Genomic DNA, 16,593 nt, shown 5'->3' with positions numbered 1-16,593 from the left:
GCAGTACCAAATCCACATAGTCAGGCCACTCCCATGATCTATCTATTACAAATTGGACAAATAGAGTCATAGTACGCTAAGGGAGTCGGCCGGCCAGTAAAAACATTATCCGAACCACCGTAATGTTTCTACTCGGCCGGCCGGCTCCCCTGGCGTACTATGACTCTATTTGTCCAATTTCTACAATTAGATCACCGATCCACGAAGCCTGGTAGAGGCTAGTTGGTATCACTTGGGATTTCAAGTTACCAGGCCAATGTTGACCGAACCAAATGTTGACCGAAGGAGGCCATACATCTAAGGGGTGGTCTAGATCTGTGTGTTTGTTTAATAAGTTCAGTTCAGTTCAGTTCATCCTTCCGGTGACACTATAAAGTTTTTCCAGACGGCTCTGTCACGCATGGCAGGGCAGGAGGTCTCCAACTTGGAGGCCAACATCTTCCTCAATCACCCTCTTTCTTAATAAGCAACCACAATATGGAAAAGAGTAGGGGTCTTTCAAATTCTGGGTGTGAGTGGGTCAAAACCTACAGCCCTTTGGACGCATGTGGAAGCCTAGAATCCAGCCTTTTTACCTTTGGCTAACTCACCAAGCTCCAGGAGACTGGCACAATTGGAGAAATTACTGTCCTATTGAGACTAGCAGCAAATGACAGCCACTCCAGACCTTTGCAATTTCGCCCCGCCTGTTGTAAGTTTTTTGCAGTTCAGCCCGCCTTCCTGCGAAGAGAACAGTCGACCCAACCAATTGTATATTCACCCATGAATAGATCTAGAAGTTGCTTGGTTGCAATTTTTACTAGTAAAGTTGTGCTAACTAACACCGCTTACCCAGACGTGTCTTCTGGCTTTGTCCCCATGTTGTTTATCAGCAATTGGTCTGCAAGGAATCAATATTTAGTAAATGATTTACATGTTATTTGCGTACACAATAAAATCACTCACCAACAAGCTTTCGACCTCTGACCCTTCTCGAGTTTAAATGACCTGAAGCCTAAGTAGTTACACTGACCTAAACGAAAGTGTGACGTCAGGAAATGTGTCAAAGTTGCCTGAGAGTTGGTATAGGGCACCCGTCACATTTGACCCGATGCTGACGTCACACTTCCGTCACACAGAGGTCAAAGGTGAGGTTTAGGATCCAGCTTTTCTCGGAACAAACTCTATCTTCTTGAATGGTTTTTAAGTAGACCTTTGTGACTTTCTGCTGTAGAGTAATTTTGAACGTAGGGTTAATACTTTTATCACTAGACCTTATTTCATTGTATTTTAACATATTTTCCTATGGTCGAAGACCAAATACAGTACCGCTTTCGTTGACTCCTTGATCCGGAAAGGCATGTTGCAAAGCAGTAACCACTAACTTTGCTAGATATAAAAGTCTACGTGGGGTAGGGGGTAGCATGCCCGTAGCCAGGGGGGTAGGGGGTAGGGTGGTCCTCACAACACATTACGCTGCAGGGTTGGACAAGTCCACTAGTACGATTGCCCCGGGCAAGTGATATTGCTGGTCGGGCATGTCCTACCCGATCGGGCAAGTTTTATCATTTTTCGATGAGCCAGATTTTTTATATATATGTACTTTGTACTTTGTACTTTTTACAGTCATGGCATCAAGCAGTGTTCAAGATGAAAAAGAAATGGCCATTAGTAAATGTTTCATTACTGGAAGTGAAAATACAAAGAACTAAAAAAAATAATAAAACGTACTTTTTTTGCACCTTTTATTCACAAGTCATCAATGTAAAGTACAAAACATTAAAAGATAATCACCTAATCACTATAGAACATATGATTAAATATGCACAACTAAAGTCGATCATTCTAGAATATTTACACTGGCATTACCTTACCATTTTACACACTAGTCTACCTTTACTCAGTCATCTAGATTTATGCAATACTATATACTATAATACATTTACATATTGTTGCAGGGACCATTCCCACTGGCTTTTTTGGCTAGGGGTTGCTCCCTAGGACTTTTGTACTATTAATGTACTTGCCCGATATAGGACAAGTGAATTTTAGAAAACCTGTTGAACCCTACGTTGAATCAGGAAGAATCCCCTACTTAATGCGATAGAATCCACTAAGGCAAGTACGAAGAATTTGGTCACCTCGAAAGGAATTACGTGAGCAAGACGGCTTTTCCTGTGAATAAACATGTACGAGAAATCACAAAATAAGCTGCCTGCCTAACGCCTATTAAACGGAAATAGGGTATGGCGGATAACTCCAAGTTACATAAGTTTTAGCTTTATGTTATACAACTATCAGACATTCAATATGATACTCTGCACACCCAGTAAAACATATAGTTTATACAGCACACAAACGGAACCAGACATATCTAATGAGACAATGAAGCATTTGGGTAATAAGATATTCAAATGCAGAAGTCCAATCTCCCTTTGTTGAAAAAAGTCGCGTCACCCCCCACCGCAAACGTTAACAATACAGAAACTACCAACGCTGGTGGATGCCCGTGAAGTGAGGGTAGCTATATATACAATGCAGGTTACTTACCTCTGCGTTGTGACCACGGTATAACGGCAAAAGACTCCCTAAGCCGTATCAACGATCTGGTATGTCGAAGTCAGTACGACTGACGAACGGTTTATAGTACTAAGAGTTGGAGAAATTCACGGGGTGTAAAGTCTATCATGATAGGGGCGCAGGTCAAAGTTCCTCTGTCTACGTGTAGGATTTGGAAATTACATCATCGTCACGAGAGATTACGTTGTATCCATTCTGGTTTCACTTCCGTAGCAACTAGTCTACGTAACTATGGAGGTTTGAGTCTGGTAATACCCGCCTCACATTATATACGATCTTCGGACGTACTTCGCGATCGCAGGAAGGTCGGCTGATTTTAAGATCTTAAGATGGTCTTGCGTATTTTTCGCCCGAAATCGGTCCCCCTCACATATAAGCGAGGATCGTGCAATCGACGGTGAATAAATCTATGATAATGAACCTCCCATGACCTCTTGCACGCGGACAAGGGAACACAAAACGTTCCTCAAAAAAGGCAAGATCAATAAATGTTGCTTATTTTGTTGTCGGAATCTTTTTAACCAATGAATGGAATGCACGGGCATAATAAAAATGACACAAGAAAGGAAAGTGTGTCACAAAGCCAGCCTACATACTGCCACAGGGGCCACAATGTTAGAATTACCCTCACATTCCCAGAAATTCAATATTTGTAAACAATCGGAAGTCGGGTGAACGTCGCCCGAACGTCGCCCGAGTAACGGGCGTTCGCCATCCGATTTACGTTCGATGATTAATAACTATGTCTGTGCTCGACTATCGGTCTTCAATTGTTGGATTGACGCAAGACTATTGACCGATACCCTTGCGATGTACGCACGAGTTGCACGCACGATCTGCGACTCGGTAACGAGCTCTGCGATCTCGGAGATCTCCTGCGACTTGTCGCTTATGTTAAGAACATGTTTCGCTGCATCGCGACCGTCGTAAGACTCCTGAAAATTGCCGGCGATCCCTAAAAATCGCAAGATGATCGTGAGAACACCGGACGTCTTACTCACGAAAATGTCATTTAGAGCTCGTAAACTAGTCTTCCGATGGAATCGCACATAATGTGAGGGGGGTATAAGGAGCGCTCCCGGTGCCAGTCATATGAGGACGACAGGCCGGGGACAAGGGACCGGACTATACCATTGTACGTGTGTGGGGGAGAAGTACAGTATTATTGAAGTCACTTCTGCGTCCTGTCGAACACAATTTTGGCAAGCTGTTGTCCCCTTTGAAAGCTAATAGACGTAATTTCTTAGATTTCCACACACTTCTTGTTCTGACAAAGTCGGGACTCTTAGTTTAGCAAAAAACAACTCTAACAGCGACACCTACTGGAGTGAGTGTCCTTATACTTGCTGTCTTGCAAAATCCTTCATTTTTACAAAACTAATCAAAATTAACCGGGGCCTAATTGATGATTAGTAATAGGAAATGTGTTACATCGGCTAAATCAGCTGCTAAACAGTATAACAGTGCAATTTTACAAGAGTGCCATAACCACGACATTAGGGTTTGGTCCATTAGTTTTGATGTGCTCTAGAAACGTAAACAATAATTTTCAACAACCAAACGGCTTTCCATTTCCCATCGGTGGATTCTACTATGAAATTCAAGTGATTAAAGTGACGCACTAATTTGACAGAAATCACAGCGTTATGACCTCCGTTGACATACTGGAGAAAGACGGAGCGGATTTTCCAATCTATTGACCTAAATAAAGATTCATAGACAATAAACTAAACATGCGACTTCGACCTGACTCTTTCCAACCACACCGGCATGTCTACAATACGTACTCCAAGTGACAAATTTAATAGACACGTACTCCAAGTGACAAATTCAATAGACAGATAGGCGTAATGACGTCAGGGTGCCATAATGTTGACATGATGGATCTTTTCTTAAAAACAAAGACCTACACAATTTATATGGTTTGACCATGGCTTCAAGACAAATAATGAATCACAATTCTATAAAAGCGGCAATACCAAAAAATTGGAAAGATAATATAAAAAAACAATGGGAAAAAGTGCGCCTCTAAAAATATCATTGAATACACGGAGAGAATCCATCCCCTCACAACAACATGTAAGCAGATATACGATACCCTTTTAGAAAAACAAGTTGTACCACCCACTAGAGAAAACGAAATCATACGTAAAATTGGCAAAGACAACATCGAGAAAGTTTATACTACCGCCTTTATTGTCACTAAAGAAACCAATTTACAATATTTTCAGTACAAGATAATTCACCATTTCCTACCTACAAACAGCTGGTTAAAAAAAACAAATCTAGTAAAAACCGACCGATGCAATAACTGTAAGGAAAAACATACCATAGTACATATATTTGTGTACTGTAAAGAGGTTAAAATGTTTTGGAAGCAATTCTGTCTTTAGTGGAGGAGCTATTAAAAGCAAGATATAGTGCTGGATGAAAATTTGATTGTGTATGGTGTATGCTGTCATCGTACTGCCAGTACCACACTTATATATTATATTCTCTTGGCGAAATACTGTATGATGATTGGTTTATTTATTTCAAAATTGAGGATACCTGGCAGCCAAAGGCTGAATTGCGTATCTTCTTACAGGGATCACAATAACAATCATTTAACATTATACATTATACATCTCAAAAACAAACACTTCGGATTGAACTTACAGTACTAAATGCGGAGGAAACGAGTAAACTACAGTTTTAAAATTCTGTCGTTACAGATAAAATTGATTAAAAATATATCTCTGCTATCTGTCAACTAGCTATAGCTATAGTCGTCATTTCCTGATAGCAAAAGTATCGTATCACACAAATTGCTCTTGAAGCCGTAGTAATTACTTTACATCATCGTTGAGAAGTCGGACCAAGTAAGGTATAGGGGAGTCCCTGTATCTATTTGTTCTACATTTAACCACTCTGAGTTTGTTAGAGTTTCTGGTGTTTCGTCCATGGAGCTGACCTGTCTTTTGTGGGAGCATGTCTGGGCCCAGTTTCTTTGCGAATTTTCTGCACAAGTCCTCGCGTCTTTGTTGCAGAGTGTGAAGGCCGGTGCGCTCCAGTGCCGCTTCATAGGACGTGTACTGTCCACCCAAGATGGTACGGAGAGCTCTCTTCTGAATTCTTTCCAACCGTGCAGTGTGTTCCTTGGTGAGTCCGGGATGCCATACAGGCACGCAGTATTCTACCACGGGTCTGACATAGGATATGAATACTTGGAGCAAATCATTCACCGTAACATTGAACCTTTTCAGACTTCTAAACATGAAGAGTCTTCCGTTAGCTTTGGAGATCATTTTTGATACATGCGTATCCCATTTTAAGTTTGACTGTAACCATATTCCCAAAAGACACGAGACTACCACGATCTCCAGCGGGGTGCCATTGATTTTGAGAACTGGAGGGGCAGGCGGAAGCTTCATGAACGAGAAAATCATAACCTTGCACTTGTCTGCATTCAAAAGCATGTGGTTTTGACTGGCCCACTGATCAAAGTCCTCGAGCTCTTCCTGCATGATAGATGGCGCATCATGTTGTCGCGTCTCTGCCAACGACAGGTCGTCAACAAATTTCCACTCACTGAGGGGAGACTCTCTAACAGCGTCATCAAACACAGCCAGGAATATGAGGGGCCCAAGTAGTGTTCCCTGTGGAACTGAACAGGACAGCGTTTGCCACATAGAGAGTTCGTTTCGATACCTGACGCGTTGACGGCGGTTGAGCAGGAAGTTAGCTATCCAAGGTATCAGACATGGTCGTGCACCGAGCTGTAGCAATTTGGAAATAGCAATGTTGTGGTCGATCCGATCGAATGCCTTTGAAAAGTCCGTCATAACAAGTGTAGTGATGTTGCCCAGTCTATCAGAGTTTCTCGCCACGTAGTCAGTCAAACTAACCATGTAGTGTGCAGTTGACTTTCCCTTGAGACAGCCATACTGTTGTGGATCAAGTGAGGTTCTGATGTCTTGTAGCAGCCACTTGCTCACGAAAGATTCAGCGACCTTGGCTAATTGTGACGTCAGGGAAACTGGTCGCAGTTTACTGATGCAGGGAGGTTGGCACTTGGGGAGGGGCACAACTATGGCATCCTTCCACTGCTGAGGTACGTATCCCTGTTTAAACGATGTATTTAAAATGTCAGCAACTGGTTGGCTGAATTCATAGGCGAATTCCTTTAACACTCTCGTGCTCAACTGATCAGGGCCCGGCGCTTTCCCAACTTTAAGCTTTTGCAGAATAGGGCACACATCCCAGGGGTGCACCTCTGGCGGTGGGGCCTCGCACGGCAGGTAAGCCGGGAGCTGTGCTGGGTCAAGACTGGGGCGTCCTTGTGCCACTGTTGCAAATTGATCATTTATGTAGTTGGCGATGAAAAGGCTGTCCGCTGACTCGTTATCCGGAATGCTGACAGAAAGTTCTTTGTGCTGCATGTTTAGTAGACCTCGGATTTCCCTGTACCAGCTGGCCGGGTTCTCCTTTTGTAGTTTTTCAATCCGGTCGCTGTAATAAGACCTCCGTGCCTTTTTCACCTCGCGGTTTACTTTGTTTCTGAGATACTTCCAAAGTAGAGCTTTACCTTCTTTAAAGGCTTTCTGTCTTCTGAGGATGAGGGCTTTCACCTCTGGATTGATCCATGGCTTGTCTGTAGCGTGCATTTTGATCTGGCGGGTGGGGAAAAACTGTTCAATAGCTTTTCCAATTGTTTCGTAGAAGATGGCTGATTTGATCTCACATGAGGGTTCCTCGTACAGTTCTTGCCACTGATACGAACAAAGCCACTGTCCAAAGGCGCGGATATTTGAGTCTCGCATGGGGCGCACTGTTTTTGTTTTAATTTCATGGTGTACGTGGTGTGACTTGGGTTTCCACAGAACCATGTTATGGTCACTAAGGCCGAGAGGACTAGTGATTTCTGGTATGTCATAGTATGACTGGAGGTCTGTTATAATAACATCAAGAATAACTTGTCCTCTGGTGGGCATTTCGACCACTTGAGTCAGTCCGTTTCCGCTGCAGATGTCCTTTGTGTCGAGTCTATTGAAGTCGCCCAATAGAACTATCCCTGCTTCTGGGTTTCGCGTTCGTAAGCGATCTGCTTCAGTAAGTAGGTGGCCCACAAGTATGTCCTGATGACGGGATGCTGGAGGGTTGTATACTGCGCAGATGATCAGTTCAGATATGCCTCTGGGTAGGCGTCTGGGTCTTGCCGATATCCATAAACATTCTAGTTCATGTGGCACACAGGTGTCTTGTACAACTTTGGCTGGGATGGTATCTTTAACATAAAGGGCAACGCCTCCTCCTCGTCGATCCGTGCGGCATTTGGAAAACATGTTGTACCCATCCACAGCAAGGTGTGTCTCTGACATGTCAGGTGTGAACCACGACTCCGTCACGACAGCAATGTCTATGCTATTGTTCAAAAGAATCGTCTGGAATTCCTCTAATTTGTTTACCAACGATCTGGGGTTGCAAAGTAAGATTGAAGGAGTCTTGGAGGGATGCCCTCTCTTCTTCTCATCTCCAGTCTTTCTAAGGTTCTGCAGAACTTTCCCCCGAAACGTGGAATGCAATGTGCACGGGATAAGGTGGCGGTTCCCCAGCACAACAGGTATCTGTCTAATGATGTTCTTCCCCCCGCGACATCCCCTGGCGTGGAACAGTCTCTTGATCCCGCATTCTGTGATTGACCTTTTCACATTAGTAGACAGTTTCGAGAAAGACATGAATGCCCGAAGGGCCGACGACGAGTAAAACAGCGTGTTTTGAAGGGCCATGTCGAATGACCTGTAGTAACCCGGCTTTTGTCTGAGGTAAACCGATCAGTGAATCTTACTTTTTCTTGTAGTTCTCATGTCGGCGATTGTTGAGTTCCTGTTTAAGTGGTCGAGGTTGACTCGTACACGTCCAAAGGCATCACAGGCAGTGGAAGTAAAAGCAGCTCACCTTTCGGGTAGGTAGGAATAAAGCTTGGTTCACTAAGTCCGGGAATTCCTTTGTCTCGTCACAGCCCTCCCCATATCTCCGGCGTCGTTCCCGTGAAGTTTGAAAATCTCTCTCAGAAACAGGAAAATCGTCCAAAACCGCTTCTCAAAAGTACCGGGGGTGATATTTCAACTTGTCTACCGGGCGATTCTCGTCAGATGCCAGCTTGAAGTAGCTTAAAATTCCAAGTTTTCTGAAGAAACTAGAGGACGTGTTAAAAAGTGTGGGCAGCTATGAAAGCGCCTCCTAGTATATACCTATGTTATGTAAAAAACATGAAACCAAACTTTGCGCATTTTAAGAACAGGGTAAATAATAGTATCGAAATAGCTTTGTAAGGTGATATTGTCTAATCACAACTACTTTTATGTATTATAATGTCATGTGATTGCTATGTGAATGTATTGTCATGTAAATGTTAATAAAGGTTGAAAAAAGAATAATGTTGACATGCGCTCAAAAGGAGGTCATTCTCTCTTGACTTAATTAAAAAAAATCATAGACAATAAACTAATAACAAACACCTTCAGCCAAATTCTGTCCATTTACACCGGAGTGTCTATGATACCCCCTCCAAGTGACAAATTCGACAGAAAGCAAAGCGCGATGACGTCAGGATGCCATAAAGCTGACATGATGCGGTCATGGTAAACCAGAGCTGGTTTTTCACCCTTTTAACCCAATTAAAAGCTTCATCGACAATGAACTAAACAAATAACTTCAACCAAACTGTTTCAATTTTTACACGAGTGTCGAGGCTACAAGGGACAAATGTAACAGACAGCAAGGCAGAATGACGTCAAGGTACAATAAAGTTGAAATATACGGTCAAAAGGAAATAGGAGAGGATTTCCCTCTCTAATGATCTTAAAAAAATAGACAATAAACTAGACATACAACTTCGAACCAAACTCTTTCCTTACTAAGGGACCTTTCCAAAAATACCAAGTTTACCAGGCCAAAACTTAAACCCTAAGCTACAATCGCAGTCTTAAGTCATCACCCTACCCGTTGCCGTGACAGGAGGTGTATAAAAAATTAAGGTAGCGGTTGCGCATAAACAGGGCCCATATACTCAAGAATATCTCGAGAAGGAAGTATCCGAATATTTTGCGGTTTTCATCCTTCCATTCCTTACTAAGGGAAATTTCCAACAATACCAAGTTCTCCAGGCCAGAACTAAAACCCTAAGATACAATAGCGCCATTAAGTCATCACCCTACCCTATGGCGTGACAGATTGTGTATATAAAAATGATGCTAGCGGTTGAGCCTAAACAGAGCTGATATACACAAGAATATCTGAGAAGGAAGTATCCGAATATTTTCCAGTTTTTATATTTCAGCCATACATAGTATGGTGAAATATATTGTATTCGTCATGTTTCTTCTTCTTTCTCCTGTCAAATCTTCAAAGTGATTCATCTCCGCCGTTCCTGGACCGAATGACCTGAAATTTGGCACAGTGGTAGAATGGGCCAATACCTTGATGCTTTTTTCTCAGTTTTTGCATATCTGCCTCTAAAATGATTTTATTGAGATTTTTTGGTCAATTTTAGACCAAAACTGTATATTTTGGCCCCTGTACCCTGGTATTACAACCAAATGAGCTGAAATTTGACAGAGATGTGCCTTGATAATGCCCCCATATAAATTCGGTAACACTTTTGGTGTACAGTACAACAAAATGCTTATTTTTGCGATTTTTTGACCAATTTTTGACCAAAAAAGGACACTTTTGGCCCCTGTACCCTGGTATTACAACCAAATGAGCTGAAATTTGACAGAGATGTGCCTTGATAATGCCCCCATATAAATTCAATAACACTTTTGGTGTACAGTACAACAAAATGCTTATTTTTGCGATTTTTGGCCAATTTTTGACCAAAAAAGGACACTTTTGGCTCCTGTACCCTGGTATTACAATTAAATGACCTGAAATTTGGTATAGATAGGCATTAGATACTTGGTAACAAGATTCAAGTAAAATTTTTGACATAAACAACTTTAAAATGATAAATTTTGGCACTTTTCTGAGGGTAAATTTGTTTTCTTTTGGCCTCCTGACGTGACCTTCCGTGACCCCGCACAGAGCCACACCTGTGCGCGTCAGCCGGAGAGTTAATTGAATCAAAGACCTAGCCAATCAGCGAAGAGGAGGCCAAAGGCTAATTAATATTCATAAGCGGGGCCTCATGATCCCGTATATAGCAGTGTTCCCGCCAGGGGGAGCGAAGCCCGCCTAAGGCTCTCGCATTTTACACTATTCAGAAGGCTTTATATTGTATCAGTTCTTAGGGGCATATCTATGATAATCGCAGCAGTCACTTAACTTCTCTTCAGGAGTTTAGTGTAACACTATTTCAGGTCAAACCGTCAAAGGCAACTAAAAACAAACTTTAACGTTACTGAGTTCAACAGTACTTATAACTTGTTATCCGAAGTTGAAACGCTAGCGATGGTATTTTCGCTGCGCTGTTAGCTCCGTGCGACTGTTGTTGACGGTCTTATAACGGTATATTTTGCACCCCTGTACCCTGGTATGAGTAACATTTGGTATAGATAGGCATAAGATAGTTGGTAAAATGATCCAAGTAAAATTTTTGGCATAAAGTACTGTAAAAGGCTTAATTGCAGCACTTTTTTTAGGGGAAATTGGTTTTCTTTCGTTCTCCATGCCATGACCTTTCGGACGTTCACCCCACAGAGCCGACATCTGCACCTGCGTCTAGCCGGCAGGAAGAGTTAATTCAATTAATGGTTCAGCCAATCAGCGAAGAGGAAAGCGAAGGCTAATTAATATTCATAAGCGGGACCACACAATACGTTAACTTGAAGACTCAGGCCGTACAGACTTCTCGCCAGGATTTTTTCAAAGCGTCGGACAGGGGTCCGGGGGCCGCCGAATGTCCCTGGCGGGGTCCAGGGGCAGGGCCACTGTGGGGGGGACCCAGGTGGGCGAAGCCCCCCCGGAAGCTCTTGCATTTTAGACTATTGAGAAGGCTTCTTTTATTAGTTTTTTTAGGGCCATATCTACGATAATCGTAGCAGTCACTTACTTCTCTTCAGCAGTTTGACTTTAAAATATTTCGGGTCAAAGCTTCAAAGACAACTAAAACCTCATAGACAACAAACTTTACTTAGCTCAACAGTATACAAAAATATTGTACGGGTTGCCATCCTTAGTTGAAGCGCTTATTTATAGCGCTAGTATCTTCGCTGCGCCGTTAGCCGCCGTGCGACTTTTGTTGACGGTCTGATATCCCTACGTCGCCGCCTCGCTGATATTCCCACGGACATGTTTCAAGAAAAATACCCAGCAAAAAACGCTGTTCTGCGTCAAATTCTATTTTATAAAACATGTGGGACTCAGTGTTACAGTCTAAATATTTTGTAGAAGCACCGCTGTAGAAAAGAAGGTCCAAGCAATGTAAAACATCACGTAGCATGAAGTTCGCTGTCAATTGGCACACAGCACATGACTGTTTGAAACTCTAAGTCTAATCAACAGCCGTGTTTGATTGATAGCCGGCGGTCCTTTGATGAAGTCGGCGAAAGGTGCGTTAGTTAGAAAATCTGCGTTTAGTTTTGATACGTAATTATAAGTTAGACAGTGGCGAGAATGATTATTTTCTCATCAATATTTCTCTTCAGAATTATTTGAACTTAATTGTACATCTAAACAATTGGCTTACCTGTGCAATGTTTATATGATTAATGATCAGTGTACTGAAATCATGTGTAACGTATGGCTCCTAGTCAATAGATCAGCATTTTCTCTATAGTGACCACCTGTCTATAGTGGCCACATTTCCTAGTGCTGTTGTTGTTTGACATAAACTTTGAACATTTAAATTGTAAGTAACTTTAAACTGCCAGAGTTTCAGCCCAATAAAACACTCTCAGCGCCAGGGTATGAACAGACTGACCAGACAGACGAAAATAAATCCTCGAACAAGGTTCAATCGTATCTTCCGGGTCTGGCAGGAAGTTGTTAAACTAAAATAAGAATAGGCTCGATGGCTGATTGCATACAAAGTAAAACAGTTTAACAGTTTTACAGCTTGAAGAAAACAAACGCTCCTACAGTACCTGCACCTGCTTGATAATTATTAAATCGTATGCCCTACTTGAATAAAAAAAGTTCACTGCAATAATAAATGTACCCACATCACAAGGAGCTTATACTTTTTTAAACTTACACCTAGTTATCGTACTGAAAATTGTTAATGGCATTACATGAAGTCATTCAACAATTTTCAGTCATTATGAAAATTTTCTGAATGGAAGGTGTGATTATTGTCATTTTCTGAAAAATAGATAAGCAAGCTCTGTTTTTACCTGGAATCAATTCACAATACCAGTCCACTTTGGGGGATAATGTACTGTTAAGAGGATGTTCCATTTTTGCGCAGGGGTGATTTGGAACAGTCCAATGTTGCGTGGGAAGGGGTATGGCTGAAATATGCTGTATTTGCTCTTAAGCAAATGTCGGCCTTTCTAGTTATCTTTCGATTCCTTACTAAGCGACCTTTCGAACCATACCAAATATGTCGAACCGGAACTTGAACCCTAAGCTACAATCGCAGTCTTAAGTCCCTACCCGGTGCGGTGCCTTGACAGGCAGTGTTTCCAAAAGATAGCTAGCGGTTGCGCCCAAATAGACTCCGTATGCTCAAGAATATCTCGACAAGGACGTGTCCGAATATTTTGCGGTTTTCATCTTTCGATTCCTTACTAAGCAACCTTTCCAACCATGCCAAGGGTGTCGGGCCGGAACTTGAACCCTAAGCTACAATCGCAGCCGTATGTCCCTACCCGGTACGGTGCCTTGACAGGCGGTGTTTCCAAAAGATAGCTAGCGGTTGCGGCCAAATAGACTCCGTATGCTCAAGAATATCTCGACAAGGACGTATCCGAATATTTTGAGGTTTTTATCTTTCGATTGCTTACTAAGCAACCTTTCCAACCATAGCAAATGTCTCGGGCCGGAACTTGAAGCCTAAGCTACAATCGCAGCCGTATGTCCCTACCCGGTGCGGTGCCTTGACAGGCGGTGTTTCCAAAAGATAGCTAGCGGTTGCGACCAAATAGACTCCGTATGCTCAAGAATATCTCGACAAGGACGTATCCGAATATTTTGCAGTTTTTATCTTTCGATTTCTTACTAAGCAACATTTCCAACCATACCAAGTGTGTCGGGCCGCAACTTGAACCCTAAGCTACAATCGCAGTCTTAAGTCCCTACCCGGTGCCTTGACTGGCGGTGTTTCCAAAAGATAGCTAGCGGTTGCGCCCAAATAGACTCCGTATGCTCAAGAATATCTCGACAAGGACGTATCCAAATATTTTGCGGTTTTTATTTTTCTATTCCTTACTAAGTAACCTTTCCAACCATACCAAGTGTGTTGGGCCACAACTTGAACCCTAAGCTACAATCGCAGTCTTAAGTCCCTACCCGGTGCGGTGCCTTGACAGGCGGTGTTTCCAAAAGATAGCTAGCGGTTGCGCCCAAATAGACTCCGTATGCTCAAGAATATCTCGACAAGGACGTATCCGAAAATTTTGCGGTTTCTATCTTTCGATTCCTTACTAAGCAACCTTTCCAACCATACCAAATGTCTCGGGCCGGAACTTTAACCCTAACCTACAATCGCAGCCGTAGGTCCATACCCGGTGCGGTGTTTCCAAAAGATAGCTAGCGGTTGCGCCCAAATAGACTCCGTATGCTCAAGAATATCTCGACAAGGACGTATCCGAATATTTTGCGGTTTTTATCTTTCGATTCCTTACTAAGCAACCTTTCCAATCATACCAAATGTCTCGGGCCGGAACTTGAAGCCTAAGCTACAATCGCAGCCGTATGTCCCTACCCGGTGCCTTGACAGGCGGTGTTTCCAAAAGATAGCTAGCGGTTGCGCCCAAATAGACTCCGTATGCTCAAGAATATCTCGACAAGGACGTATCCGAAAATTTTGCGGTTGCTATCTTTCGATTCCTTACTAAGCAACCTTTCCAACCTTCCAAATGTCTCGGGCCGGAACTTGAACCCTAACCTACAATCGCAGCCGTAGGTCCATACCCGGTGCGGTGCCTAGACAGGCGGTGTTTCCAAAAGATAGCTAGCGGTTGCGCCCAAATAGACTCCGTATGCTCAAGAATATCTCGACAAGGACGTATACGAAAATTTTGCGGTTTTTATCTTTCTTTTCCTTACTAAGCAACCTTTCCAACCATACCAAGTGTGTCGTGCCGGAACTTGAAGCCTAAGCTACAATCGCAGCAGTATGTCCCTACCCGGTGCGGTGCCTTGACAGGCGGTGTTTCCAAAAGATAGCTAGCGGTTGCGCCAAAATAGACTCCGTATGCTCAAGAATATCTCGACAAGGACGTATCCGAAAATTTTGCGGTTTTTATCTTTCTATTCCTCACTAAGCAACATTTCCAACCATTCCAAGTGTGTCGGGCCGGAACTTGAAGGCTAAGCTACAATCGCAGCCGTATGTCCCTACCCGGTGCGGTGCCTTGACAGGCGGTGTTTCCAAAAGATAGCTAGCGGTTGCGTCCAAATAGACTCCGTATGCTCAAGAATATCTCGACAAGGACGTATCCGAAAATTTTGCGGTTTTTATCTTTCGATTCCTTACTAAGCAACCTTTCCAACCATACCAAGTGTGTCGGGCCGGAACTTGAAGCCTAAGCTACAATCGCAGCCGTATGTCCCTACCCGGTGCGGTGCCTTGACAGGCGGTGTTTCCAAAAGATAGCTAGCGGTTGCGTCCAAATAGACTCCGTATGCTCAAGAATATCTCGACAAGGACGTATCGGCAAATTTTGCGGTTTTTATCTTTCGATTCCCTACTAAGTAACCTTTCCAACCATACCAAGTGTGTCGGGCCGGAACTTGAAGCCTAAGCTACAATCGCAGCCGTATGTCCCTACCCGGTGCCTTGACCTGCGGTGTTTCCAAAAGATAGCTAGCGGTTGCGTCCAAATAGACTCCGTATGCTCAAGAATATCTCGACAAGGACGTATCGGAAAATTTTGCGGTTTTTATCTTTCGATTCCCTACTAAGTAACCTTTCCAACCATACCAAGTGTGTCGGGCCGGAACTTGAAGCCTAAGCTACAATCGCAGCCGTATGTCCCTACCCGGTGCCTTGACCTGCGGTGTTTCCAAAAGATAGCTAGCGGTTGCGCCCAAATAGACTCCGTATGCTCAAGAATATCTCGACAAGGACGAATCCGAAAATTTTGCGGTTTTTATCTTTCGATTCCTTACAAAGCAACCTTTCCAACCGTACCAAGTGTGTCGGGCCGGAACTTGAAGCCTAAGCTACAATCGCAGCCGTATGTCCCTACCCGGTGCGGTGCCTTGACAGGCGGTGTTTCCTAAAGATAGCTAGCGGTTGCGCCCAAATAGACTCCGTATGCTCAAGAATATCTCGACAAGGACGAATCCGAAAATTTTGCGGTTTTTATCTTTCGATTCCTTACTAAGCAACCTTTCCAACCATACCAAGTGTGTCGGGCCGGAACTTGAAGCCTAAGCTACAATCGCAGCCGTATGTCCCTACCCGGTGCGGTGCCTTGACAGGCGGTGTTTCCAAAAGATAGCTAGCGGTTGCGCCAAAATAGACTCCGTATGCTCAAGAATATCTCGACAAGGACGTATCCGAAAATTTTGCGGTTTTTATCTTTCGATTCCTCACTAAGCAACCTTTCCTACCATACCAAGTGTGTCGGGCCGGAACTTGAAGGCTAAGCTACAATCGCAGCCGTATGTCCCTACCCGGTGCGGTGCCTTGACAGGCGGAGGTTTTTATCTTTCGATTGCTTACTAAGCAACCTTTCCAACCATACCAAGGGTGTCGGGCCGGAACTTGAAGCCTAAGCTACAATCGCAGCCGTATGTCCCTACCCGGTGCGGTGCCTTGACAGGTGGTGTTTCCAAAAGATAGCTAGCGGTTGCGCCCAAATAGACTCCGTATGATCAAGATTATCTCGACAAGGACGTATCCGAATATTTTGCGGTTTTTATGTTTCTATTCCTTACTAA

General features: G+C 43.4%; 1 protein-coding gene across 1 annotated transcript in view; it reads right to left on the bottom strand.

Moving 5' to 3' along the window:
- LOC118414804 overlaps window positions 1–16,593 on the bottom strand; it is a 1,072,569-nt gene that overhangs the window by 651,499 nt on the left and 404,477 nt on the right. The gene's annotated exons all lie outside the window — the stretch shown is intronic.

Source organism: Branchiostoma floridae, chromosome 4 (assembly GCF_000003815.2).
Source record: "Branchiostoma floridae strain S238N-H82 chromosome 4, Bfl_VNyyK, whole genome shotgun sequence".
Lineage (NCBI taxonomy): Eukaryota > Metazoa > Chordata > Leptocardii > Amphioxiformes > Branchiostomatidae > Branchiostoma > Branchiostoma floridae.
Note: the sequence above shows the minus strand (reverse complement) of the source record. Positions and strands in the feature narration are given on the sequence as shown.